The sequence below is a fragment of the Pyxicephalus adspersus genome, chromosome 8 (assembly GCF_032062135.1).
Source record: "Pyxicephalus adspersus chromosome 8, UCB_Pads_2.0, whole genome shotgun sequence".
Classification (NCBI taxonomy): domain Eukaryota; kingdom Metazoa; phylum Chordata; class Amphibia; order Anura; family Pyxicephalidae; genus Pyxicephalus; species Pyxicephalus adspersus.
The window spans coordinates 54,962,198-54,980,867 of record NC_092865.1 but is presented as its reverse complement, the minus strand read 5'-3'; the positions used below and the strand labels follow the sequence as shown (position 1 = coordinate 54,980,867).

Here is an 18,670-nt window from a genome sequence, read left to right as displayed (position 1 = left end):
TTGTGAGTTTTATAGTAACACTGTAACTGCAAACACTGTGTCAATGATCAGTCAGGCTGCACAGAAGAGCCGCTTTCAGTGATACCTATAAAAGAGCCCGGGGGCTGTGCAGCTTATCGCAATGTTTAAGCGGAGCTCGGAAGCCTGCAAAGTACATTACTGCTAGTAACAGCTCATGAAAAATACAGTGAAAAACTGCTAGTGGCAGAAACACTTAACTTCCTTGTTAGCAACCTCTCTCATGTGGCACTTTAACGCCGAAAAGTTGTTTATTATGTTCCGTGCCAGGCAAAACTGATTAAATGGGGCTCTTAAGAATCAAAGCGTTATAAATTCATGGAAATACAGCCAGCAATAAATTCAATGGAATTAAAAGCTTAGAGGAGTTCAGTTCGTGATCGCCGCTATTTCCATTGTTATTGCTGATCTGGACAGATGCTTTTCCCGTCTAAAATGGTAGCGGGGCGGTGACTTTGCTAATGAATGATATGCCGCGCGGATTTGAAACTGCTTTGTGCAATGACGTGGAGCTGTGGTTATTTGCATACTCAAAAGAAAAAGAGAAAGGTATCTTCAAATTCCTTATATAATAATCCTAAAAGGAATACCATCAGGTAAGATTCTACATTGTTAAAGTTGATCTATTATTATTATTATCATCTAAACTTATGTTTCTCAATAGGAGTTGCTAGGGGTTCATTGAGCAATGAGCACTCTGTGCCTCTCAAGTCAGTTCCCACTGATACCAATCATCTTTTTTATCTGTTATAGTGACATTCTTCCATTGGCCAGAATGTAAAAAGCAATCCTCTTATTGACCAACATGTGAATGTCCTAAAATTGTTATCATTATCAGGGGGTTCCATAAGACCTGAAAGTTATTTCAATGGTTTCCCTATGATAAAAAGATTGATCTGAGCACAACAAAATCTCAGAAAAAATGTATAGTGTTCCTAACACCACCTGGAAACACCATCACAAACACTGTTCCTCCAGTTGAATATAATGGTTCCTTCCATTGGCTTCTATCCTTCCAAGTCAGCACTAGGTCCCAGGTTAGAATCTCGGTAAGGACAATATCTGCATGAAGTTTGCAGGTTCTCCCCGTGTCTGTGTGGGTTCCTTCCAGGTACTCCGGTTTCCTCCGACATCCCAAAAACATGCAGCTAGGTTAATTGGCTTCCCCCCTAAAATTGACCTTAGACTGTGATAAGACATATGACTATGGTAGGGACATCCCTCAAAAAGGCTCACAATCTAGTGACATAACTATGGACTTTGTACAGCACTGCGTAATATGATGGTGCTATACAAATACTGTGTAATATTAATAATAATTGGCTCCTACATCACAGAGCATATGAGATGAAGGTGGGATGAACCCATTGCGTGCAGTAGGGGGAACAGGTAATCAATCCACCTGGAAGAGTTAAATATCTCTAGTGGTTGGGGATTAGTGAAGTAGCTGAATTTTACAACATTAACTACAATAAGCCAAAATTAAGTAGAGGTGCTCTTCAAAAAGTGAAAAAATGTTTTTAGTGTTTTAAGAATAAATGCCTGGTGATCCTGGCATAAAAGTGCTAACTCAGACACTTTCTGTCTCCCATTGATGCTGTGTTGTCATCACACATTGTGCAAACATGGTCCACCATTGAAACTGTCAGGAAGCCAATAGGAAGCAATGATACGCAGCTAATGATAGAGACAAGAAGTGCCTGGGCGAGGTTTGTGCAACAGAAAAAATAAAAGGCAACTGCTTACAATACACAATGTTTTTACAAATCAAAAGGCAACCCATTAGGTTTATATCTATGTTCTCTTCGAATATCTATTTTAAAACCTTTCCTATCTGAAGCTTTTATGTTTCATCTTAGCACTGCAGAAACCCTGGTAAAATCCTCTAGTTGCAAGTAATCTGAGTTTTAGGCACACCTACTAAAGCATCTGTAACACAACAGACCAAGATCCCCAGTTGCGCTCATCTGAGGCTCTCAGCCGGTCTTTCTTACCATGGGAAACCCTTTGATGAACATTTTCAGCTCTGCTATAATTACTATATCCACAACTCACATTAGCCTGGTGGTCAGGGAGAAGAATCCCTCTTACATTGTTTGCCAGTGGAAAGATTTCAACCTTACTGATAGCTAAAAAGATTATTGGGACATTGATTACTGACCTAAGTGGTCCTAATTGCTCATGGTTCAAGAAAACTGTAAAACACACTTAGGGGAGATACCCCTGGCTGTTTTGCTTCCAGTTTGTTATCCCATTACCCCTTGTACTTAATATTGCCCCCCTTGACTCCTGATGTCTCCGGTTTAATATGTTGTTACAGCGATTGTAAAAGTAATAAATATCATTGTTAAAGTAACTAGGAACCCAAGTTTAGAAACACTGCTTTAACTAAACTATGACCATTGCGTTGAGTTGGTCTTCCATAATAAAGCTTTTTCTTTGATATGTTGTCATCATTTATAAACTGTACTTGTTTTTTTTTAAAAAGCAGTATATGAAAAAATAAGTAACAACCCAGATAAACACCCATCTGAGTCAGTAACTCTGAAGATATAGTGTGTAAAATCTGTCCTTGACAGATGGTATTTTAAATGCGGTTTACCCTGTGACAAACCCTTAACAGGTCTTCCCATAAAGTCATTTTAAATTGCTACATTCATTTATGCAAACCTTTTTCCCCCTTCTTTTTTAATTAACTCAAAATGTTTTAATCAATATATTTCTTCTCGGACCTCTCTATTTTTTTTCCCTCAAACTCATATTTCTCTTGCTCGGGCGTTTAACAACATCATCGCGAATGACCAAGACTTATAGATTCATTTTCCTAAAAGTGCAAATTTTATCATAAAAATGCTGCTCGACATCAATGGTTTATTACGGTGCAGTCATCAAAAATTTTCTCTGAGATGCTCTTATGGCAGAGCTTTCACCTTAACTACAAGAGAGGACGTGGATGTGCCTACATGACAAAAGTCTGTTGAAGTAAGGGACATTGTTAAAGGGGAGTTTCAGAAGAAAATGAGATTTGTTATATGATTTGGGGTTCCTGCAGTACATTCCTGGCCCTTGGAGCTTACGATTAAAAGTCCCTACACACGCAAACTTTAGGGGCCAGTCTAGGCAGACAATTCACCTAATAATATATTTTTAGGGTTAATAAAGCCATAGAAAAAACTACACAAGCACAGTGAGTTCATGCAAACTCTGTGCCTTGTACACAGATGGAACTGAACCAAGGACAGCAACCCCATACACCACTGAGGGGTTACATACAAGTTGCGTAAACAATTTCCCTTTCCAACATTACTGATTAACATTCAATGGATACACCTACAAACACAGGGAATACAAGTGACTATCAGAAATGACCAGCAGAAAAACAGCACACACATATGAGGAGTAAAAAAGTGAACAATAACTGCTCCTGTTTGGCCAACTTCTAGTTACTGTTTGTCTTTTGGTTTGTTACCCCCACTGTGGTCTGAAGCTTTTCATTTCATGTTTCCAGTCGTATTGCTGGAAAGAGCTCTGAAGAGAATGGGGCAGATTCTGGGGCTAATGGGCTGCCTGTCCCTGTTTTCTAAGAGCTCCCTCTAGTGGAAGCCCAGAGCGGTATCTTAAGGTGAAACTCCTTTTTAAATTGAACTAAAGTCTCACCTTAAATCCAGGTTCAGGCAGATGTTTATTGCAGAAAGGGTCTGTCCCTTTTCCGCAATAACTGTTCTTACCTGCCCAAACTGCACCTAGCTAGTCAAATTTTGCTAAGCTGTGAATGCAGTCCCAGCTTCCTTTGCAAGTGCCAGGGAATTAATGAACTTCGTGCTCATCATTCTGGCTCCGGCAATCAAGACTGTTTCCAGGAGAAGGAAAAGAAAAATGATGGAGAAAAAAAGAAGATGGTGGCGCCCTGTGATGGAACAGGGATAGGAGAGTTTCACAGGTTTAGTTCTGCTTTAAAACAGATGCAAAATAAATAAATAAATAAAGAAAGAAAGAAATAACAGATTTTATATATACAACAATAGGGGAAAAAAAAAAACACACAAATAGCCAGCTTTCCATGCTAAGGGCTAAAAGTGGCAGTATAGCGACAGATCCCACATTTAGATTCAATTAGCTCTGTTATATTCTTACAAGGACACAAAAAGCAGTAATATGCTCTGACATCACATGGCGATGAATGGCTACCGATGACATCACAGTTGCCATGGTGCATAAAGAAAGATTAATTTTTGAAAAGGGTGATTATGAAGCAAGCAGATGAACATCAAGTGGGTGACACCGCAGTAGTAACACATTAGGAGCTACATGAAACTCTACATGTCGCATCTAAAGGCCATTTTTACAGTGCATTCCAGGATAAAGTTGTGAAACATGTCGCTGAGATGTTTAATAGTGAATAACCACAGGTGCTTATTTGTTCCGCATGGAACAGAACTCAGTGAATTATATTTTGTACAAACAAGAGGAGCCATTTTTATCATTTCAATATATTTACCAAAAAGACCTTGTGGGCTACTGTATAAGACAACTACATAAGCAGCTGGATTCACCAAAGCATAACTATTTTTGTTTATTTTCAATAATTCCTGTATTATTACCCCTGTAAACTCCTCTGTAGAAGCACTAAGAACGAAGGCGTATAGGCAGCTTAGAGTGATCAAGAGATCCTCTACAGACCTGTAGCAATGTTCCCAGTGAAGAATGATACGCTAGAATGTGTTTGCTTTAAGCCCCAACAGAAGACAAAACTGAACAAAAAAAGCACCAAGTTGATTAGTGTGCATTATAGGTTTTACCTTTGTATATAAACTCTTTAAATTCAATAACCCAATATGTAGTTGTGATTGGCTGTACCTGGCCACCAATCCACACAACCAGGAACTTGTGTACCTTTTAATTACCTAAGAGAGGTTCTAACACTTCATCACCGTATCCACAGCTAACAAAAGCGAAAAATGTTTGGTCCTTAGAAACAATTTTAAGGAAACCTGTCAATTTAGAAAAATGGAAGCTATTGTTGACCCTTCCAATAATGATCACCAGCTAGGGCAGTGGTCCCCATGTTTTTGCACGTCGCAGACCACTAAATGCAAGGACTACGGACTGTGCATACGCGGGGAGCCGTGTGTCATTCAAAATGGAAGAACCTTCCCCCCATAGTGACGTCAAGATTCTAGAACCTGCCCAATCTCCCAACGTAGGTCTGAGTCTGCGATGGGAGAGTGGATGGGTTGTGCCCAGGGACAAAAACCGCCCACCTCTCCCCGTGATGTCTCCGGGAGGCCCTGGCCGGTGCTACCCCAAGCTGAGTCCAGACCCCACTGGTGGGTGCACTGGCCAGAGCCACGGCCCACCTGTCAGACGGCCACAGCCCACTACCGGGGGTTAGGGACCTATGAGCTAGAGGCCATGCTGTCTTGATGGTTTTAAGTCTTTTATTAACTGACCCAAAACAAGTATCCAGCTCCGGATTTGTCCCGGGTCATTGGTTCAGGAAATACCATTGCAACTAGCCTGCAATAACAAACAGGAGACAAGAAATTTCAGAAAGAGGACTGCAATTTTAAAGTGGTAGCCCTTGTATATTTTTCATGTCGAGAATAATTCAATAATTTGCATCACCCACGCCAATACTGGCCTTTCTATATAAACACTGTATAGAACACACAATGCATGTTCTGTAGAATATGTTGGTTGATCCAAATTGGTGTAGTATGTACTAAGTTGAAGATGGCATCTTGGAGGACTTCCTATTAGTCCGATGAGCGTAATCAAATTTTCCAACTCCAATGGGATTTCCAAAGTTATGCCACTGGTTCTAGCCAGTAAATTTGCTGTTATTCAAAAAAATAATTACTGGATTTTTAAAGTATTTTTTTTTGTCTAGGATAGGGGGTTTACAAAATACATGAATATTGCCACCGACAGAAAAAGTCCTGTGTAAGCCTCAGATCATGACTTGGCACTCCCTTGCCCTCATGTGACAATACCATATGCCTATGGGGAGACACATATTGGCTCATAATGAGCATACCAGGTATTTTTGATTTTTAATGGCAAAGGGGAAGGTAAGTGTGTACAGCTGATGGGGCCACCATAAAGTGTTCCTGTTACTTTACCTTGCATGGACAATCTCACAATTGGATGGGCGCAAAGGCAAAGTTATGGCTGGAAGCGAAGGGTGTTGGAATGTTCAGGACACATGAAATTCTAGGAGCTGACTCAACTCAACACTCTTCACCTAAAACTTAAACATTCTTTTAAGTGGACTGAATCTTTACATTACTCAAAGAGCTTACCGAGAACCTCCTAATAAAAAAAAATCTTTGAAATTGCCCAGTCCACATATGTAAGCACAGTAAAAAACACATTAAAAATTAAATCATGAAAAGTCATTACCTTATACAAGTAGCTGCTTCTGCAAAGCAAACTTCAGTCACAACCACCCAAAAAAGGCCACTCTCTTTACCCTGAAAACAAAAAAGGAAAAAAATTGACTAAGTACAAATAAATAAAGAGTGCAAGCGAGCACGTCAACAGCATTTTCATTGGCATCATGTTAGGCATGAGCAAGCATGTGTAAATAAAAAAAATATATATATACACAAATAAAGCCAATTTTTTTTAATAGTGAATGACTTTCACAGAGTTAATAAAAACAGTATGTCACAGGACAGTTGCTTATCAGTACCAGTCAGAGCTAGACTCTTTAAATCACAAGAATAACACAGGCATTTTTTTGGAAAGGAGTAGACACAGCTTGTATTCACAAAAAAAAGAAAAAAAAGAAAAAGAAAACTCATCAACTTCCAAAATTATCTTGATATTTTGACTTGCAGTGGATCAAATGATTAGAACTTTCACTGTCTTACCTTTCTGCTTTATTATAATTATTTTGGGGTCTTTTAATAAAGCAGTGAATCTGAAATTTACCATAGAATTGACCCAGGAAATGTTTGGTGAATGAATCACTGATTTATAAATAGATCACTGATTACTTTTGGATTTAGTGGATTTAGTTATTATCTGTTTATTATTAAGGTTGCAATGTTTTCTTTTTATTTCTTTTTTACTTTTCCTTACTGCCTACTTCTGTTCGGAAACATGAGACGTGTCATGAGACTGCAAGAGATCACTGTTATTACAAATGTATTTCCACATTGCTGCTCCCTACAGCACCTTGATGAAGTATTTGTTTCATTTCATTCATTATATATGATAATGTGATAACATGATAATGTTTGCCTAAATAATGTATGGAAAATACACAAAATAATGTCTGCAGGGACCATGAAGGTCGCACACCAAGTGCCAAAGGGCCCTACTTACATCACCCTATTGGCTGTTGAAAATACCTTGAACTACTGTATGTACCCACCTCTCAAACTGTGCAACATATAGTGGCCTGTGGATAAAGCAAGGACATGAAGAAAAGTTAAAGGTGGTAATATCTGTGAGTTACCCATAAGGTGCATCAATATAATTACCAATACCGCTGACAATCTCACACATTTCTGCAAACACCAAGGGCTCGGTCTATAAAACCGGGAATCTGACATTCCCTCATGGGAATTAATTACTGCCACTGAAAAACATGGACCTGGAAGATTCCCACAAGGGAATGTTTGAAGGAATAGAGCCCCAAGAGTCTCTGGATCACAAATGAAACATACAGAGCCTCAACTCCAACCCAACAAGGATCTTTACCAACCTCCAACCCCTGTGCCATGCCCATAATTTACAGTACAACGTCAAAACCTACTGGAGAAGTTGATCAAAATGTCTAATTTTATTAATAAAACCTAACATCACTATTCTTATTTTTTCTTTATACCCTGGCAGCCACTGAATCACTCCAAAATATACAGAGCTTCAACCAACTAACCAACATGCAACTAACCTCCACTCATAGCAAACCTATATCACAACTGCCATCATTAACTGCCACCAAGAGCCAATAAAGCACCTGGGTGTTAAAGAATGTGCCAGCCTAGATTAGGCCAGGGCACTGTGGAGAAATTGCTCTAATGACATATAATATTACTGACTCACAGGCCACTTTAGCATGTTTTAAGTGCTCTTTAAGGTTCCATAAGTGCTACTTGAAACTTGGTGGGTCAGGGCCAAGAACTGGCACCTATACCTTTTAACCACTAATGTCATTGAGAAGATTTAATAGTTCTCACACTTTAAAACAAAAAAATATAGAAATGATTCAGAAGCCAATGACTTTATCTCTCATGCTTTACAATACACAGAGGAAAGTATGAGAACATTAGATGGGGGTAAAGGGCTTCCTGGTGATAACTGGAGGAAGATGGAAGTAAAAAATGCCAATCTGTTAGATAAATCTTATGTGAAACCCCCACACAAACACCCACTGGTGAATATGTGTCACTGAGACCTTACCACCAAAACGATCAAAGTTAACCACATGACATGCAGCCATAATGGAGACAGGAAAAAAATAAGATAAAGCCAAAGAAGTCACCATGTAATGGAGCAAAAGTTACATGGGTAGCGTAAATGTTAAAGTTGAACTCCAGGCAGAGAGACTGAAATACTAACATGGGAGCTGTTTTGCCTCCCATGTCTGAGAATAAAATCCTGAGATATACACAGCTTTCCATATAACACAGCTCTCCATGGCTTGGTTTTTTGCTTGCCACAGATAAGCATGAGCAGCACGGTGGCTCAGAGGTTAGCAGTCTGGCCTTTGCAGTGCTAGGTCCAAGGTTCAAATCAGGACAATATCTGCTTGGCGTTTGCAGGTTCTCCCCGTGTTCATGTGGGTTGTCCTCTGGGTACTCTGGTTTCCTCCTACATTCCAAAATAATGCAGATAGTTTATTGGCGTCCCCCCAGAATTGATCTTGTATTAAACTATAGACTATATTAAAAGACATAGGACTATGGTAGGGACATTGGATTGTGAGCTCCTTTGACGGACAGCTTGTGACTTTGTAAAGCACTGTGTAATATGTTGTTGCTGTATAAATACTGTGTAATAGTAAGCATCATGAACAGGTCTGGTTCCTCTCCAAGCCTATAACTGGACAATGATGATATGAGCCCATTTGTCTCATGGCTACTTGTGATCTTTCTCTCTGTCCCAGTCTGAAATCTGATGTATTGCAATACGCTAATATTAGGTCAACTTCAGGACATTGCCTGCATTAAAATAAAAACAAAAATTAATAAATTATGATATATTAACCCTGAGCTGCATTAATGTGTGCCTTTTCTATCCTCCTGGAGTTCAGCTTTAATTACAGCATACAATTTCCACTCCACCTTGTCGTATTACTTCATTAGCCTCTGAACACCACAGATTCAGTATTCTGCACTTTCCAAACACGACACTTTGTGGTGACTGTCTATAGAATTTCACAGAAAAAAAAACATAACCACAAAACATGGTTTAATAGTTCCCAGACTACCCGTCCTTCTCATTCACTGCTGTATTATTTTTAGACATTCACTGCGCAACAGGCCAACATCAAAGAAGGTCTGGTAGGTGTTAAACCATGGGAAATTGCAGAAATTATTTCAGGCATGACTTATGGTGTCCTTGTAAAACAGGTCATGTAGTAATAATAATAGTAATGATAATCTTAAACCTCTGCCTGATTGTCTATTCGGCCGGCCACAAAATCCTGGAGTGAGATCAGAATAAGGGAGCTCTTATAGGGTTCATTCTGCTGCTCATTTAATGGTCATGCGTATGAAAAAAAAACTGAAAAAACAATGCTAAAAGTAGTGTAAAAAACTTGGTTCTGCTGATATGGACCTGGTATTTATATGTTCTATTTACTCCTTGCCTCTTATGGTGGCCATATACAAGTTTGAGATCTAAATCATGCATAGAAGTTTGTCTTTATTTGTTTGACCTGCAAAATGTTACCGATATCTTTAAGTGGGATACCAGGATGTAGAGAACATTGGAGCAAAGGGGGCTCAATTTTGTGAATGTGGAGCTGACAAATTAGATATGCCTGACAGACTAGATATGGTCGTTCCAATGCATGGTCTAGCACTAAGAGAAAACCTAGCTTTTGCTAAAATGCTCATCTTCAATCATGTGTTGTGCTTAGTACAAAGTTATTTTCACCATTACGTTTTCTCTGAGCCCAGACTACTGCAATGAACGGTGCTCACATAGTATATAGCTCATATAGTGTATGATCACCGCATATTGCAAGAATAAGAGCCCACTGTAAAAAAAAGAAGGGCTTGTGGCATTATCAGACCCACCAAAAGGGTGGCGCATATATATATATATATATATATAAGCTAACGTTGTTGTTAAAAGTTAACCTGTGTTTCAACAGGTTCATAATAATCTTCTCCTCCACAGCAGCACAAACCTCTTTATTTTGGGGTAGCATTTGATAACTCCACATAGCGGTCAGGTTCAGCAACGTAATGTGCCCAAAAAATTCATTGAGGATTTTTTTTTTTCCGTGATGGCACAGGCATATTCCACGATCCAAACGCAAGGATTCACCAGGCTCAAATTGTAAAAGAGTGATTCAGGGAGAACGAGACCTTATTTTCACACATGGATTGGCCAGCACAGGAGTCAACACCTTTATCCTATCTTTGGGACTAGCTGCAGAAGACCTTAAACGGCGGTCCAACTCTCCCATCATCAAAGCGAGAACTTGGTGACAAATAATGCAACTCTGGATAAAAATAAATGTTGTGATATTGCATAAGTTTTTCTGAAACAATGTCACAATGAGAGTGTACTGTAATCAAAGCTAAAGAAGGTCCACTGAAACAGTGCATGAGTGCAATGTATAAGCAACTACAAACTGGTTTAGCCCTTCACCATCCACCAAAAAGTTTTGAATGGGCTGATCCTTTCATTTTGCAAGGTGTTAACCTTTATTAATAGATTTAATAACAAATATATTTTCGTTGAATATGTCCTTACATGCTAATAAATATCAGGCTCTGTACAAAGGGATCAGTTAAGCATCAGCCGCACTTGACTTCATCGTGTGAAACATCCAATTTCATGTGCGGAATCAGTTGACACAGGCAGAGTGTGTTAAATTCCTGAACAATGCGCTTTTTCTCTTGTGCCTTCCTAGAGATGTTATTATAAAAATGTCCTATAAACTGATTTATGTTTATCTATTGTACGCCTTCAATTTTCTGCATGTTTAGCAGACAAACCTGTGGTTTCTACTTTGCAATGCAGATCTGATCGTCTCTAGCAGATACAGAGCGCTAGTGGGCCGTGTTAAATTTTAATCTGGAGAGAGAAAAAAAATTCTGCTGAAACGGGCTACTTTAAATTAAGTTACATATTTGTGCTATGTTTTTCATAACACATCAGGTAGTGAGGGGGAGAAGAGGATTGGGGGGGGGTTGCTTAAAAAAAAAATGATTGCTGCCTTGATATACAGAGGAAGTTTTGCTTCAAGTCCAAATCTGGAAAATGTGATATTATGAGAATAGGGAAGAAAATGATTTTGTGGTCATTGTTTAGGTTTTTCCTCGTACCCAGTGTAAAGGTTTTCTGTTCATTTTCTTTCTGCCATGTATATAGCAGAAGCAAGAAAAAATAAAGGTTAACATCAGGGGAGTAAAACCCACTGTGTAGTAATATATATTTATTGTCAGAAGCTCAAACCCTTCACCACTTCCCAGCTTAAAAATGCATTTCTCCATAAAAGAGGGAGATGTGTTCACAATGGCCAATCAGATACCTTCTTTAATTTAAATATATATTCCTCAACAGCCATATGAAAATATAAAACCACTTTGTGGGAGTCAAACTAATTAACAAACTCACCTTGTGGTGACATTATTATTGCGCTATACATAACCTGTGCAGGAAGGAGTTGTAGGAGGGACCAAGCAGGACCACCAACTACAGGCTGCCTGCAAAAACCTACAGGAGGGGCGGATACAAGACCAGTCACCCTGCACAAAAAAAAGGTTAGCAGGGACAGGTCTTTATTACAGAATGATCCTGTACAAAGTCAAAGTCTTACACTGGATTACTACATAGATCTGGTAGAAATACAGAAAGCCAAATACTTATAAGACTATGATTTGGTTATTTTGGAGTTCTGCTTTCAATTTCCCTGACACAAGCTAAAACCGGACTTGTTGCTAAGGGAAACTACTACACTGTAATTACCAAGATGGCGGTTGTAGGCCATTGACTAAGACAGCTTAAAAGTGGTATTACCAAGCCTCAGTTTCACAAATATTGCTTTCCTCTACTGGTCATCTGTAGCCATTTGTGGCTAAATTCAGCAGAAGGACCACAGGGAAAATGGGGAGGGGTGTCATGGGATTATATGAGGAGTCACAAGGCTCACAACAGTTCAGGAGACAGGACACCTTCCCTGCCTCCCCTTGTTTTATAGTCTTTACAGTACACATAAACCTCATGCATTGGTTTTTGTACATGGGGTAGAACATGTACAATAGGACACCATCATTCAGGAGTGCCAAGGGCAGCACAAATTCTTTACACAGCCCAAATAACAAATTTCAAACAAGATTTTTTTTCTCTAATTTTGATAAACAAGACAGCAGCAAACTATTTACAACTTGCTTACTGCATCACATAAAAACAATCTGTCAGGAAGTTGGATGAGGAACTCTAAATGTTATTTGCATCTCCATTGACCACATAACACAATCCCAAATTCAGAAAAACAATAACTATTTGTAGAAAACAAAAACAATATCCAGCTACCCACACGGTCAGCTGTCAGATGTGTAGAATAGAGAGAAAATAGATCATGTGTATGTCCACATAATAAAAAGGATAATTAATATCATAATGTATTTACAGCATGGCATATCTAGATAGATCTCAACCAGGAACACTAAAAAGTATAATCAAAATATACCAATCTATACAATCCTACCATGTTCTTGTTGAGACATTTGCTGGTATAGGGTGGTGACATTCTGTCTCTGTCTTCTAGCTGTGCATCTGTGTTGCCACCCTGTCACATGTGCTTCCAAAGGAGACTAAAAGAGGCCAATACAGGAGGAAGGAGCTCTAACAGAAATTTCTAGGCCCATACTAAGAGAACTTCCCCGTGTCTATAAGTTCCACCATTGCAAAAGTCAAGCTCTTTTGATCAGTGCCCAGTACAGAAGTGCACTTGTTCCCCCTAGATGACACCCTTGTATGGGGGCATGCTCGGCATCAAACGGTCTTCATGCACTAAAGTGCTGGAGTACATATAGACAATAAAAGGCTGCAAAAAGGACAAACAAAATTGTTTTTTAAAAGGCAATTCATAATTAAACACTGCTTTTTAGAAAACCAAATGCCGTTCACTAAGGGTTCACTTCTACTTTTGTTACACAATGTTTCAGCTGTGATTAAAGTTTTTTTTTTTCCTTTATGTCCTGTTCATTTGGTCATCCAAGATTTTCCATATTACTTACACACAGTGAAAGCTGCCAACTCTTTGGCAGAGCTAAATATAATCGGCCTATCAATTCACCGGACACAATCGCCGCCACCGAGGCACGTGGAACTTTAAGCTGTGTGACTAATTTTGGACTGTAAAAATTGGCAGCACAATAATATTTACATGTATGTGTAGAGTTTCACTACAAGTGTTACCAAATGACAAGAATCCTACGAGGTCAGTCATTGAAGCCTTTTAACAGACTGGCATTAGTAATATTGCTGGTACTTGCTAAACCAAAAGTCTGATCAGCTAATTAGTGGTTGGATTAGGCTTTGTGCACGTGCTAGACATCTGACGCTGGGAACAAACTTTGACAAGTGCGGACATAGGAAGGTGCAGACCCAAACCCTCCCTTACCAACAGGAGTCCCCATGTCAGCTCTGCACAGGTGATTACGTCTGCCACTAATCTTTGGTGATCATTTACTGCAAAAAGTAGAACAAATGAGTGTTCCACACACATCATTGTTAACTTTTTTTTTTTTTGGAAAAGGGAGGAGTAGGAGCAATATTCATCCTACTGCATCCTCAACCATACAAAATTATAGTGCTAACCCCTGGGCAATCATTTAGTGAATTGCCCAATGGGTTGATAAATAACATGGGAGGGATGCTAGATTTTCACCCAAAACCACTGTTCACAATCATTCAGCATGTGTACATAGCTTTACAACATGGTTTCCACCATCATGTTGACTGAACTCCACACTAACTTTTCTATCCCGAGAATAGATCTGCGAGAGGCGGATGGAATTCCTCTTCAATTATGTACCGCAGACAAACACCGACCACTTTCTGACCCACTTCTGTCACCTAAACTTTTTTTTCTTGACACAGACCCAGAAAAATTCTGAATCCTTGTCTTCTGGGACAGTAAGAGGTTGACATAGCAGTCATGCACACAGCATTTCCAATTCTCTGACCTCATTTATCAGACAGTACAGAGCCCACGGTAACGGTTTATTTTGGGATCCATTCCATTCATATGCATTCTATCTGCTGATCATGTAAAGTGGGGATATTATCTTATTCCTGGCTGTGATTTATATTTAATTGATAGGACCAGCCCTAATAATAGATTGGTCATCAAAGGGAGGACATCAACATTATTTACCATTTAACTAATTTCTTTAACAAAGAAATGGAATTTAGGATGTTAAAGAGACCCTGTTGCCAACATAAAACCAGGAATGAAGGTGTAATATTGTGTAGGTTGCCCTTCCTTTAATGTGGAGGGCATTTTAGTCTTTTTTGAGGCTTTTGCCCTTGCCTAAAGTCCAGCTCCGGAAAAAAAGATGAGAATAGAAAGAAACTGATTTTGTGGTCATTGTTTAGGTTTTTCTTCATACCCAAAAAAAGATATTTTTCCAGAGGCCTGAAAATCTGCCGATCACCAACACCATGCTTGGTAAAATATGAATTAGCGGTGGTTTTGATGAAAGGTCAGTAGGTATCCCCATTGTTTATGCAGAATCACTGGTTGGATATTAATTGAAAAATCCACCCAGCAGTTGTGGTTGTTGGGAAGAGATATTCACTCTGCCAATTACCTGTTTGAGCAAAGTCTGTCCTGGGGTGACAAGAACCCACTATGGTGAATCTATAAAGAAGCAGCACTAAAAGGACAAAAAATGTGTTAATTTTTTAGACCCTTTTCTCAATATCCATATGAAAGGAAAGGTATTCTTTAGTCCACAGAGGAGACATTGGTGGGCTGACAGAACGGCTTGAAATTTTTCTTCGGTGCACACAAAGTACAGGACATTATTGGCCGACTAGATTGCCAGCATGATCAATGGGGACAAAATCAACGGGGATATGACAAAAATCAAAAGGTAGCAACTTAGAATCACTTTTAGGGTTTACGTATACTTTCAGCAATAAAAAAGCCAAGTATTTTAAATGCTACTGCCCAGTGTTTCTGGTTTCTGTAAATGACTTGCAATGTGTTTTTGAACTTGCTAGAAAATCTGACTGCTCCAGGTAGAGTCAAAACCCTCTATCATGAGTTTCTCATTTCGTTCTGTTCTGACCCAGTCACTTTTCCTGAATCGTCATCTCTCTACATAACCTTCTCTGTGGTTGTCTGGGGAGGAGAAAATACATGAGTGACAGCTCCAAGTCTGCAGAGTGCTAATGACATCTTATCCAAGATGGCCAAACCCTGCAGCAGTCTCCGGGCTTCTGGAGGCCTATTAAAACCTGAATCAAATGTAATAATGCACATATTACTTTATAGAAAGACTGAATGGTGACAGGTGTTCTTTAATTATTATTGCACAATGGTCTTAGAGAGGAATTCCCCTCCTTGTAGAGATTTCCATTGCTTAAACAGGACAGGAATTACATCAAAATTTCTCACCAAACCAGCACATAGGGGTTTAAACTTTTCCCTACTTTGTGCAAAACTGAATTAAAATGAGGAAAAAATAGAAACACTTCAGTTGCCGGAATGTGTACAACTCCTTCTCCACACATGCACATTCCACAAGTTCACAAGCATGTTGCTGACCAGAAAAACAACCTTTTGTTTACCACTTTAGTTGACTTTGCTAAACTACATTTGGCAGGTGAAAGTTAAACTCCAATGGAACATGAACGTTTTGCTTTTAAACTCAAAAAAGGGTCTCGGCAAGTCCAAATCTCTAAATTTTACACAGCAGCAAACTAGGCCTCATCAGAATCCTGATGTTACCATACCTGGCAGACTTGTACATAGCAACCGGTAATGTGTCCCTTGTACAGGGAGATGTAGTGCTCTGTCATAGATAGAGCTGTCCCTTGCCTGGCCAGTAAAAATTGGACATGGTGCCAATGTTAAAAATAAGAAAAAATATGCAGCCGGAATTTTTTTCCTACAATAGGTGTCAACCATAATCGTAGTCAGAGTGATTTGTTGACAGCAATGTATTATTAGAGACTTCAAACAACTGGCTCTATTTTTAAAACAGGGAATCAGACATTGCCCTAAATATTCCCTTATGGGACTCTTCGAGATCCATGTGTTTCAAATGCAGTAACTCATTCCAAAAAGATAATGTTTGAGGGAATGTCAGATCCCCTGTTTTATAAACAGAGCCCAATGTGTGTGCCACCACAACACATATTACCCATGTTGGCATGCTGGGTGCCATTTATTCTTAATGGCATCCTACCCAAAGGCATCCAGCCAGCACAATGCAGGGCAATGGGTTGTACTTTTGAAAGTGCAGCATACATAACATTTTGCACATTGTGGTGCATTGGGCAGCCCTAAATCAATGAATAGTAACAAGGAAGCATCAAACAGCATTGAAAGCCAAAAGTGTTTATTATTGCCCCCATTGGGTAACTATAAACAATCCCAGTGTCACTGGAGGCATCAGGTTGGGGTGAGGAGCATATGGCTGCCCCATGGTGGGAGAGACACATGGCTGCCCTAATCCTGCAGCTTTTTAACAAACAGAAAACAAACAACATTCCAATCCTTCTTCCTTTCTATACTAGTTTTTACAGTTCTATAATGTGTATGTTTGTATATTCCTTTTTATTCTACTTAGCCAAAGTTTGTGATTTTTTATTTGTAGTTGCAGGACAGTTGGGGGTTTCTTTCGGTACCCATTATCAACAGCACTATACGTACCAAAAACATAAAAAGATATATATACATATATTAGTGCCTAATAGGCATATAGTGTGTATGTAAGTATACAAAATATACACACACAGCGAGTCAGGAATAGGAACCTCCTGATCTGGTCTTTATTTCTAAGATGGTCCATATCTTATTAAATGATATATTTTATTGGTTAACTCCAGTTAATAATGATGCAAGCATTATATCTCTTCCTCTGTCGTGATCAAAGAGATCCTGAAAGTAAGCCAAAAATAAGTTTCATTTAAAATTACACAGTTTTTGCATTGCCTACCAACACTCTGCTACTGCCTAAATAAATGTAATAAAAACATAAAAGACTATTGAGAAAAAAAAAAACAAATATTCTACTGTTAAAAAAAAAAAAAATCTCAAAAAAAAAATCTAAAATTCTCTTGTGCAACAACATCTGAAATTGGAAAGTTTTGTGGTTTCCATAATCAAATGTAAACAGGAAATCAAAGTAATTGCAAAAGCAAAAAAAAAACTTCTGATATAAAAGCACAAGAGGGGAAGCCATGTATTTGTCCTTCTGTATGGCTGTCACGTCCCCACCATATAAGGTCAGCTGAACGGTCTTGTCTTTCCCTGTCTATTCTTTATACAATAGAATAATGTCAAGAAGCTGCTTTTCTCATGGGTATTATCTAACACAGATTCGTCATCTGATACAACCTGATCTTTTTTGGTTATTTATTTAACGGAGGTTGTTTATACGTCTCATGTGAGCGCTCAACAAGGCAGACCACCTGCTTGAAAAGTGGCATTTTCCTGCGCAGACAAAAGTGGTTACAGCTTGTGCTATTTTTTTTTTCCGGGTTATTCACAGTTCTTTTGGGTTGCCTGTCCTATCTAACTACCTAAGTCTGCTGTATCATTTAAAGTGACTTTGGCACTACAAGAAATAAAAATAGTGAAACCCATGCGCTATATAAAAGGAGGACAATAGGTTGTGGGCTTATTCACACCATGTGCATTGGACTGCATTGGGGAGCGTTGCTAACCATGGGCTCAATACAACAAAAAGAAAAAGAAAACATGTAAAACATTGCAAAAAAAGAAACTGTACAACAATGCAATGTAATAAAACAAATCACAAGAGCCCAAGCCTGTTTAACATGTGCCAATACATACCTAACAGTCCAAATCACAGCTGACATGGTGTGAACGCAGCCTAAAACTAATAAATGAAGCCTCTATTATTTGGCTCATTAAGGTGTGTCAAATATTACGTTTCAATTGGATTTCACCACCTATAGAACAATGTAATAATGTAGTAAAAGATACCTAAGCACCCAGTGGGGGACACACTATAGGACATACCTGGAATTGTCAGGTACTTTCAGGTGATTTAGATTTTAGGTTTCAACCAGGGCATTGAGATTTTTCCTGCCTAGTGCCATGCCGTTAATGAACTTAGTAGTTAAGAACACAGCACCCAGTGGGGAATGACGTATAAAACAGACCTAAAATTGTCAGAATCAGTGTCAAAACCTTGCCAACACAATTTTAACACAGCCCACATGGGGTGAATCCAGACTAAGAATTATAAATGGA

General features: G+C 38.9%; 1 protein-coding gene across 6 annotated transcripts in view; it reads right to left on the bottom strand.

Annotated features, from left to right (window-relative positions):
* Positions 1-18,670, bottom strand: part of FOXP1 (forkhead box P1) — a 500,704-nt gene that overhangs the window by 279,461 nt on the left and 202,573 nt on the right. For all 6 annotated transcript variants that reach the window (XM_072420741.1, XM_072420743.1, XM_072420746.1 and 3 more), the window contains one exon: positions 6,421-6,491. The gene's annotated coding sequence lies outside the window, so the exon portion shown is untranslated. The remainder of the gene's footprint in view (positions 1-6,420; positions 6,492-18,670) is intronic.